Here is an 8,516-nt window from a genome sequence, read left to right as displayed (position 1 = left end):
TGGTTGAAATTTCTTTTTTTCTTCTTACAAAATATGACTTCTCATTTGAACTTTCCACTATATATATATATATATATATATATATATATATATATATATATATATATATAGCGTAGGATTCAAGAGTGAACCATATTGTTTTGGTGAACAAAATGAACAAATCTTCTCCATTGATTTAGGAGATCTTGAGATTTATAATAATGGTAATTTTCTAATTATTTATGTGTAGAAAATAAATAAAAAGTGTATAAAGGTAAATTGTTAACTACTTCTCTTTCCAATTAAATATTTAATTACATTTTCTCTCTTCATTTCTCTCAACAATTAACTAACTTATTAAATTAAAAATAAACACAATTACTATTCAGCCAACCTGTTTTATACACATACGTATATCCGTTTAATACACATGCGTACATATGTAATTTAAATAATACATACATGTACTTTGAGTATCCAATACAAGTACATATGTGTATAAACCATTTATTAGTTCTGTTTGTGTATATTTTATACACAGTTTCTATTCAGCCAAATTGTTTTATACACATATGTATATCTTTTTTATACCCATACGTACACATGAAATTAAAAAGTACATATATGTATAACAACACTATGAATGGAATGTATTGAACAAAAGATGAAAATTTTTTTAGGGAAAAGACACATTATTACATATAATCATCTTCATACTTGATGTCTAATATTCGAACTATTTATACAAAAAGAATTAAAAAGAAACAAGTTTTAGTGTATTACCAGATGGTGGTGCTGGTGCTTGTATACGGTATGACATTTATCTTTTTATTAAAAAAAATAGATGGCAAAATCTTTACAATCTTATTAGTAAACTGAACTCAATTGAAAATCTTATTGATGATTTCTTCATTTTAATTAATTTAACTTTAAATTTATACCCCTTGTATTCTAAACTATATAATAAAAAAATTATGAATGCTATTGATGCAAAATTTTTTTATATTCTTATTAGAAGAGAAGATCCGGTGTTAAAGATTAGTTTACCTTACTTCCCATATTAACTTGAGAGGCCATTGGGACAAAATAAAAAAAAAATGGTTGCTTTTTTGCAAACTCCGCATGCCCTACTAATTATTAATAACAGAATCATCATCCAAGGAACTTGGAAAATGAGAAAATGTAAATATGTCATGAGAAAATGTATAATCTCTACAAAATAGGAATCATCCAAGGAAAGTTGGAAAATGAGAAAATGTAAATATGTCATGAGAAAATGTATAATCTCTACAAAATAGGAAACATGAAACTGAAATCAAGAATTAAAACAAAATGATTTAAATCTAACTAATGAAAATTAAAGATAATATTACAATCCTACCATTTTAATCAAAAAAACAAATGGATGGCTGAGATTAGTTCACTCTATTCACAAACAAGGATGTTGTTCACTCATTAACCTAACCCTATATATATATATATATATATATATATATATATATATATATATATATCGTGGTCTTGACGTCTAGTGACATGGTTTTTGCCCTCACAATTATCGTATCGACTCAAATATTTGCAAGTGCAGGTTAAATAGTTGTTAAATAATATGAATTAACGATTTATTTGATAAATAATATAGCGTGGACATTTAAATCTAAAACACGTTAATTTATTTATAATGAGGAATACTAAAGATCAAATTCGGATATTTAAAACCACCTTAAACGCGTGTAGTATTGTAATGGTATACAAATAATATGATACACATTACCAATATACGATTTGACTAACACATGGATGTGGTTGGACAACCTTTCAATCCGACAGACAACCTGTCACTAGCTGTAGCATATCTCCTCCCTCCCTCACCCACCAACCCTACTCCTTATAAGTACAAGCTCATACCCTTCCTCCCTTTCTATGTTTATCCGGTTGATCCATCTACTTTGTGCATAGAGCGGTGCTTACAATTGCTTATCGACCTTTGCATGTAGAAAAGCTCTTCCATTGCTAAACGAGGTACATAAGTGTTTATATATATGCATATATGTTTATGTATATTTTCTTAATTTTTTTTAGCATAATTGTCCTCTCTCTTATGTGTTTGTGATTGATTTAATCTTTTAAGTGATCTTTTTAACAGGATGTGAATTGATATTTAAAGGCATAACGATTATTTCATTACACCAGACATGAATATATACCATTAGCTCTTGATGTTATTTTATGGTTTTCTGAATATTTTATTTGATTTAGGAAAGAAGTAAACACATGTGGTTGTTATTGTAGAATTCCACGGATGTATCCTATATTAAATTACAGGTACTTATTTTATTTCCTCATAGTACTTTCTCTAATTTAACTACTAAATGAATATATATATATATATATGTGTGTGTATGTATATGTATGTATGTATATATATATATATATGCACACACATGCACACATATTTATTAATAAAATTGAATGAAACATTCGAGGGGGTTTCATATGGACTTTGTTAAGAGTGTGAGTAAAATAAGATTCATTCTTGAAAATAAAAGGTAAGTATTTATGTATAAACATATCTTTTTTTGTATTCAATTAAAATGACTTTAAGAGCTAGTACCTAAATTTATGTCTATTTATTTTTGTAATCGAATTTAATGTAACGGATCATAATAATAAATATTGGAAATAAAACTTTTTTTTTTTTGTTTCTAACAACATAATATTTGTTATTTGTTTGTGTTTTGTTATTCTTACCTGTATAAGCTTTTTTGGTTCTTGTGTTTACTCCTTATATTACATAAAGTCATATGGGGGTCTTTATATTGAAAATTACATTAATACATTTATATCAATTGTTACACATATTTTGATTATTGTGGCTTGGATAAATATGGGAGTTATTATGGTAATGGGATGGTATTTTTTAATTCGGAACTTAGTTATTGTGTTTTGGGACAATTGTAGCTTCGGATTTGATTGTTGTTTTCTTATTGTGTTCTTGAATCATTTTCCACAGATCTTTTTTTGTAGGATTTGACCCTGAAAAGAACCTTTCGTTGGAATTGGTTGTCTCGGAAATAAACTTCTGCCTATATGGTAAAATCTCATTCCTTTGTATATACATCCATTAGTTGGAGCTTCTCGCAATTGTTTTATCTTGGTATTGTTTTTCATTAGTTTGATATCGGTATCACATTATCTCGTTTTCACATAATCATTTTTAGTATTTATAATTGTAAATATTAGAAATAAAATACCCCATTTCCTACGTCATTTTTCTACTCCTCACACTTGAAGTTTTTTATTTGCGGATATGAAAAGAGGAGAGTATCACTCACAATTAGAAAAGTGTAGATTGCAAGGAGACGATGAGTAGTTTCAAGCAAACACATGTTTGAATATACCAACACAACCCTTGACATCGGAAGCGTCAGGTCCAGTGACATTTTACATAAGAATCCACTTGAAGTTGTTACTATTCTTTTGGATGCAAGAAGTGTTCTTAAACTTCGCCTATGAATTAAACCATATGCATAGTTGTAAAACTAATAAATCTCATGTGCTTGTTCTGATTTTAAGGCAGATTCATTTGAAAACCACACCATATATATAACCAAAGCTTGAATTAGTTACTTCACTTGTATGACTAGTTATAACAGCAGCTTGAAGTTTTTCTTTTTTTTTTTTTTTTTTTTTTTTTTTTTTTTTTTTTTTTGGTCATGTTTGAATTCTCTATAGCCTAACAAGAAACCTTCAAATTCTTGTTCACATTGTCTTGAATCTTGTTTTAATTCATAAAAGGCCTTGGACTCCACAAATATTTTATGACAAATTAAGCACAACGAAGCAAGTAAATGACCTAAGTTTATAGTGGTCTTCTAGTTGATCATGAAAGTATGATGCTGATTGAGGATAAAGTTGACATGACTTATAACTTAAATGTTAAAATGTACAAGCATCAATGCATTTGGGAACAATATGTATTGTTCTGCTGATTTAGCTCATCTATCACGAATCCCTTAATTATCTTGAATTTATCATTGCTTCAATTAAAGTTTCATGTTTTCTTGCTTATTTGATTCAAAGAAACTACATGTTAAGGTTAGGCCTTTAGCTTTACCCATTAACATTAGGTTTTTGTGTTAAGTTTATACATACAAGTAGATAGTAAATATTGTTGATGTGCTATCAGAATTCAGATCGCCCTGGTTTGAAGTACTACCGAAAGCCTTCTGGCTGCGCGCTCTAAGGTACGAAAATATTTCTATATATTCAACTAAATATTATTGCAGAAAGTTTTAACATGCTAGGTGCCTGTTTTCTTTATAATCAGATTACATGGGTAGAGCACAATGAGATACTAATTGAAGGATTCTCATGTGTGCGATTTAAAGAACTAGTAGCATCTGGTTTTGCGTTTCACGTTGGTTAGTGGATGACGATGTTAAAGCACCAAACTGAGAGTGAACACATAATCAAGCAACACATTAACGGTAATTCAATAGTTCATTCACATCACTTTTTAATTCAACATCTGGATATTATTTATATATATCAAATGCTAATGAATGATGCAACAATTCAGATTCCATTCAGGTACAATTATTTATATATCTAATGGGACAAATAATTGCCCTTGTTTAAAATCTAAAACTAAATACCACATGCCACAAACTGGTAGGTTCGATTCTGGATGTTGATTGGCAGACGAATCGCACGTTTGCCTCGGGCTCAATTGATATGATGATATATGTTTGCAAGATCGGGGAAAATCATTCAGTCAGAATATTTCCGGGACATAAGGTTTGTAATATTTTCACAGTAATGTTTACAAGGTATTTGTTTTTGGAATAAAGAAATTTATGATATATGCTACCCCATTATGTGATAAACTGTGTAGTAAGTAGGCACGAGTTGCAGCAAGGCACAAGGCTCTGTGACTGCTTGAGGCGATGGGTGTATAGGCGTCAAAAACGGCTGGAGGCACAGGCATGAGACACGCTCTTGTACATGGGAAGATTTTGTGCATCATGGTGTCGTACATATAACATTTTGGGCTGTACGTATAAGTCGTTTATATATGAATTCATATATAGATAGTTCTTGGGCACCTGATGGTAGAAACCTATTAGAAATAAAATAAAACAAAAACTTGTATAAATACATTGCGCCTCACGTAGGTGATGCGTGCGCTTGTGCGGCCTCACGCTGCGGCCTGGGCCCTATTGCCTCCATGCGCCACATGAAAAAACCTAAAATTGACAATCTTAATCCTTTACTTATAATTTTGAATATGCACGTAGGTTGCAGCGTTTGTTGTTAATAAGATTCTAAATGAAAAAGACGGTGATACTGTGGCACGTTCCCATTTAGGAAGCGCGACATGTTTGGCCAAGGTCGTAGACTAGTATCCCGGAAAACCATAATTGTTGTGATTTTGAAAACCACCAAAGTGACACAGTGGCACATTCTGACGTATGAAAGAAACTAACATAGGTTGTTTATAACTATCAAGCAGCAAGTTAACAAATGATAAAATCCATCCTATTTATACCTATCGAATTGGTGCGACTAAAGGACATACCCCTTTGCATAACTACCAAGTCAAACGACACCTTATCAAGACAGTTACATACTTAGGTTTATATATACAATGATTCTAATAGGTCACATATACTATAATACACATGTAATACTAATTGTTATATCATGTGCCAAACATTAGGCTTCCAACAAGATAGACTCCCTAGTGCGGTCGTGGATGTTGATCAGTTTGGGCCTAACCACGTAAATTCTTGTGTCATTTTTTTTAAGTTTGTTTCTGTGCAATTCATGTTTGTGTGTTTGTGGTGCCAAGGATCATCGGCAGCTACTGCTGTGATAAGTTTACCACCCACTCTGTCAAGGTTGACGACCTGCTGGTCAATGAATGTCACACCAGCTAAAATCATAGTTGGTGTGATCTGACTGTAATCTTCATTGCTGCACAGCAGAAGTATTTAATGCTAAGACTTCTAAGAAATGAACGCCCACTAAGTACTCGAATCCCCATGGTTCTCCTATTCCAACCGTGCCATAATTTTGAAAATGTAATTTGAGAAAGAAACATGCGAAAAATCAACATAAAGTTGGTGAGTTCATAGTTTGTTTGAAAAAGATTTGAAATAAATCTTTTTGATAACAGGTTAAAAATATTGTTGAAAAAACGAAATAAAAATCATTTTCTTCGGCATGTTAGGCATGTTATATGAAACTTTGTATTTGTGGAACTTTGTATGTGTAAAGCGTTATGTTTGTAAAACTTTGTATTTGTAAAGTTTTATGTTTGTAAAACTTGTGTAACCGTCAATGTCCGCGTATGACAATGACAACATGCCCGCATGAGCCTATGAGTTGTATGTAGGACAATCCAGTCCTTAAGTTGTATGTAGGCCATAAGTTGTATGTAGGATAATTCAGTCCTTAAGTTGTATGCAGGACACACAGTCCTGTTGTTCGTAAGCGGGACAAACCAGTCCCCTTTTTTGTATGAAGGACAACCCAGTCCCATCGTAACTAGGACAATCCCGTCACTAGTTAGTCTGTAGCTCATGCATGTTTCTTAAAATGCTTAAGTTTTTGCAAAACCGGTATGTTTTGCATAAACCTTTCGTAAACCATTTGAGTTTGTTGAAATTCATTTGCAACATGGTTTAGAAATATGAATTTTCATTCATCGAAATATTGTTTACTTTTGCAAAAGTTGCATGTCTTTCCACACCCGAAAACATTTATAAACATGTAAAACCGTAAATGGTGGGGGTTATGAACTCACCTCGATATCCTTGTGCAAAACTAGCTTAATATGATTCCATGATGTCGTTCCAATAACGTGAACTTGCTAGCATGCAACTATAGCACTCCTCTCAAGGAATAACTTATAAGTTTCTATAAATGACGTAGCTAAACTACGTGTTAACGAGTTCTACCGAATTGTTGACCATACAATCCTATGAAAGTGTTGTTATCTTGATTTGAAATAACCATGTATGGTTGCTTGATCCCTGTAGGTCCCTTTTGTCGGATGACGAACCTCAAACCTTGTTATACTAACTCACTAGCGAGTGCGGAATCCAAGCTAGCGAGCAAACCGGGATTAAGCAAGTATAAACACAAACACACACGGGTTCACCGATTAACACAACTTGTATTAATGCAAATGAAGGTTTCGGTTACAAGCACAATGTTTACAAATCTAACATGTAAACTCTCAAAGTGTGTGTGTGAGTTCCGGACAGAAAGCTCTCAAGAAGTCTCTCTCTCTTTCGGTGTGTGCACCTATGTGAACTCTCAGAACTGTCTATCACAACACACTGCATGGGTATTTATACCCAGCTCATGATGTGCAGTCCGAAGGATCCGATAGATGGTCCGAAGGATCATCTATCGAAGACAAGTCACTCGAAAGATCAGCAGGGACCTCGAAAGATCACCTTTCGAGGTCTAGTCATTCGAAGCATATCTTTCGATGAGATCGAAGGATCCACATCATCCTTCGATCTCTTATCCTTCGAGACAGTACATCTTTCAACTTTTACCAACTGTTGTCCAAGTCAAACCGGAGGATGGTTGACTTGGTCAACTTACAACACAAGAACAGGACATCGTTTACATCGTGACCGAATACAGACAAAGTACAGACACAAGTGCACCAACAAACTCCCCCTTGGCTGTAGCTTTGTCTTTATCTTCTATAGCTGTAGACACGTCTCGAACTTCGACGGTCTTGGGTCTTCGAGTTCTCAAAACTCTGATGTCCTTTCAAGTCTTCAAAGTCGGAGGATCTTCAAAGTCTTCACGTCTTGAAAGCAGAGAGTGTATCAACAAACTACCCGTATCATGTAGGAAGTGTGTTGACAAACTCCCCCTTAACATAAGCTCCCCCTTGAGTTATGCTCGTGAAAAGACTTTATCTTTATGAAGTGAGATCCTTGTGGTGTTGATGATGGCCAGCGGCAACTCGATCATCTTCATCTTTTGAGCGCCTTCTCGTCGTGTCTTCATTCCAGAGCTTGTCATCGACCATGTTCTCCTAGCCTTTAGAATCTGCACATGCAAGAAATCTAAACGCGTAATGAGAACAACTGCTTGGAATAGTATCAACAAAAGACACACGAATGACTATGTCAAAATCAAACACCGTCCGACAGTTTGAAAGTTTAGTAAATTTGTCAATTTTAGTTTTTAACTTTCAAACATGCAAATTTCTGACCGTTTATGAAGATTTAGTCAGTTCGGTTTTCAGTCAGGTTTCAGGTAACGAAGACTCGAGCTCCAACATCGTACGATCGAAAATAAAATAGAAATAAAATCTTTTTGGCTTTTACAAAGTTTATATTAAAACACACCTAAAATCTTTTTGGTATTTTTGAATTTAAAAGACAACAATTTAAAATCCTTTGAGTGTTATCAAACGACATCACCGCTAATATCGTGCTGATATGCACCAAACGACGAAACATTCTTTTTGTGAGTTTCGAGGGTAAGAGAATCATATCAGT

The 8,516-nt window shown here is 33.2% G+C and overlaps 1 long non-coding RNA gene across 1 annotated transcript; it reads left to right on the top strand.

Annotated features, from left to right (window-relative positions):
- The first annotated feature begins 1,916 nt into the window (after nucleotides 1–1,916).
- Nucleotides 1,917–5,086, top strand: LOC110927902. Its single transcript, XR_002585991.2, has 7 exons — nucleotides 1,917–2,001; nucleotides 2,239–2,304; nucleotides 2,993–3,072; nucleotides 4,169–4,226; nucleotides 4,310–4,469; nucleotides 4,658–4,779; nucleotides 4,877–5,086. It is a non-coding gene; the product is annotated as an uncharacterized LOC110927902 (long non-coding RNA).
- Nucleotides 5,087–8,516: the final 3,430 nt, after the last annotated feature.

The sequence above is a fragment of the Helianthus annuus genome, chromosome 3 (genome assembly GCF_002127325.2).
Source record: "Helianthus annuus cultivar XRQ/B chromosome 3, HanXRQr2.0-SUNRISE, whole genome shotgun sequence".
Classification (NCBI taxonomy): Eukaryota; Viridiplantae; Streptophyta; class Magnoliopsida; order Asterales; family Asteraceae; genus Helianthus; species Helianthus annuus.
The sequence above is the reverse complement of the archived record's forward strand: the minus strand, read 5'-3'. Positions and strand labels throughout refer to the sequence as shown.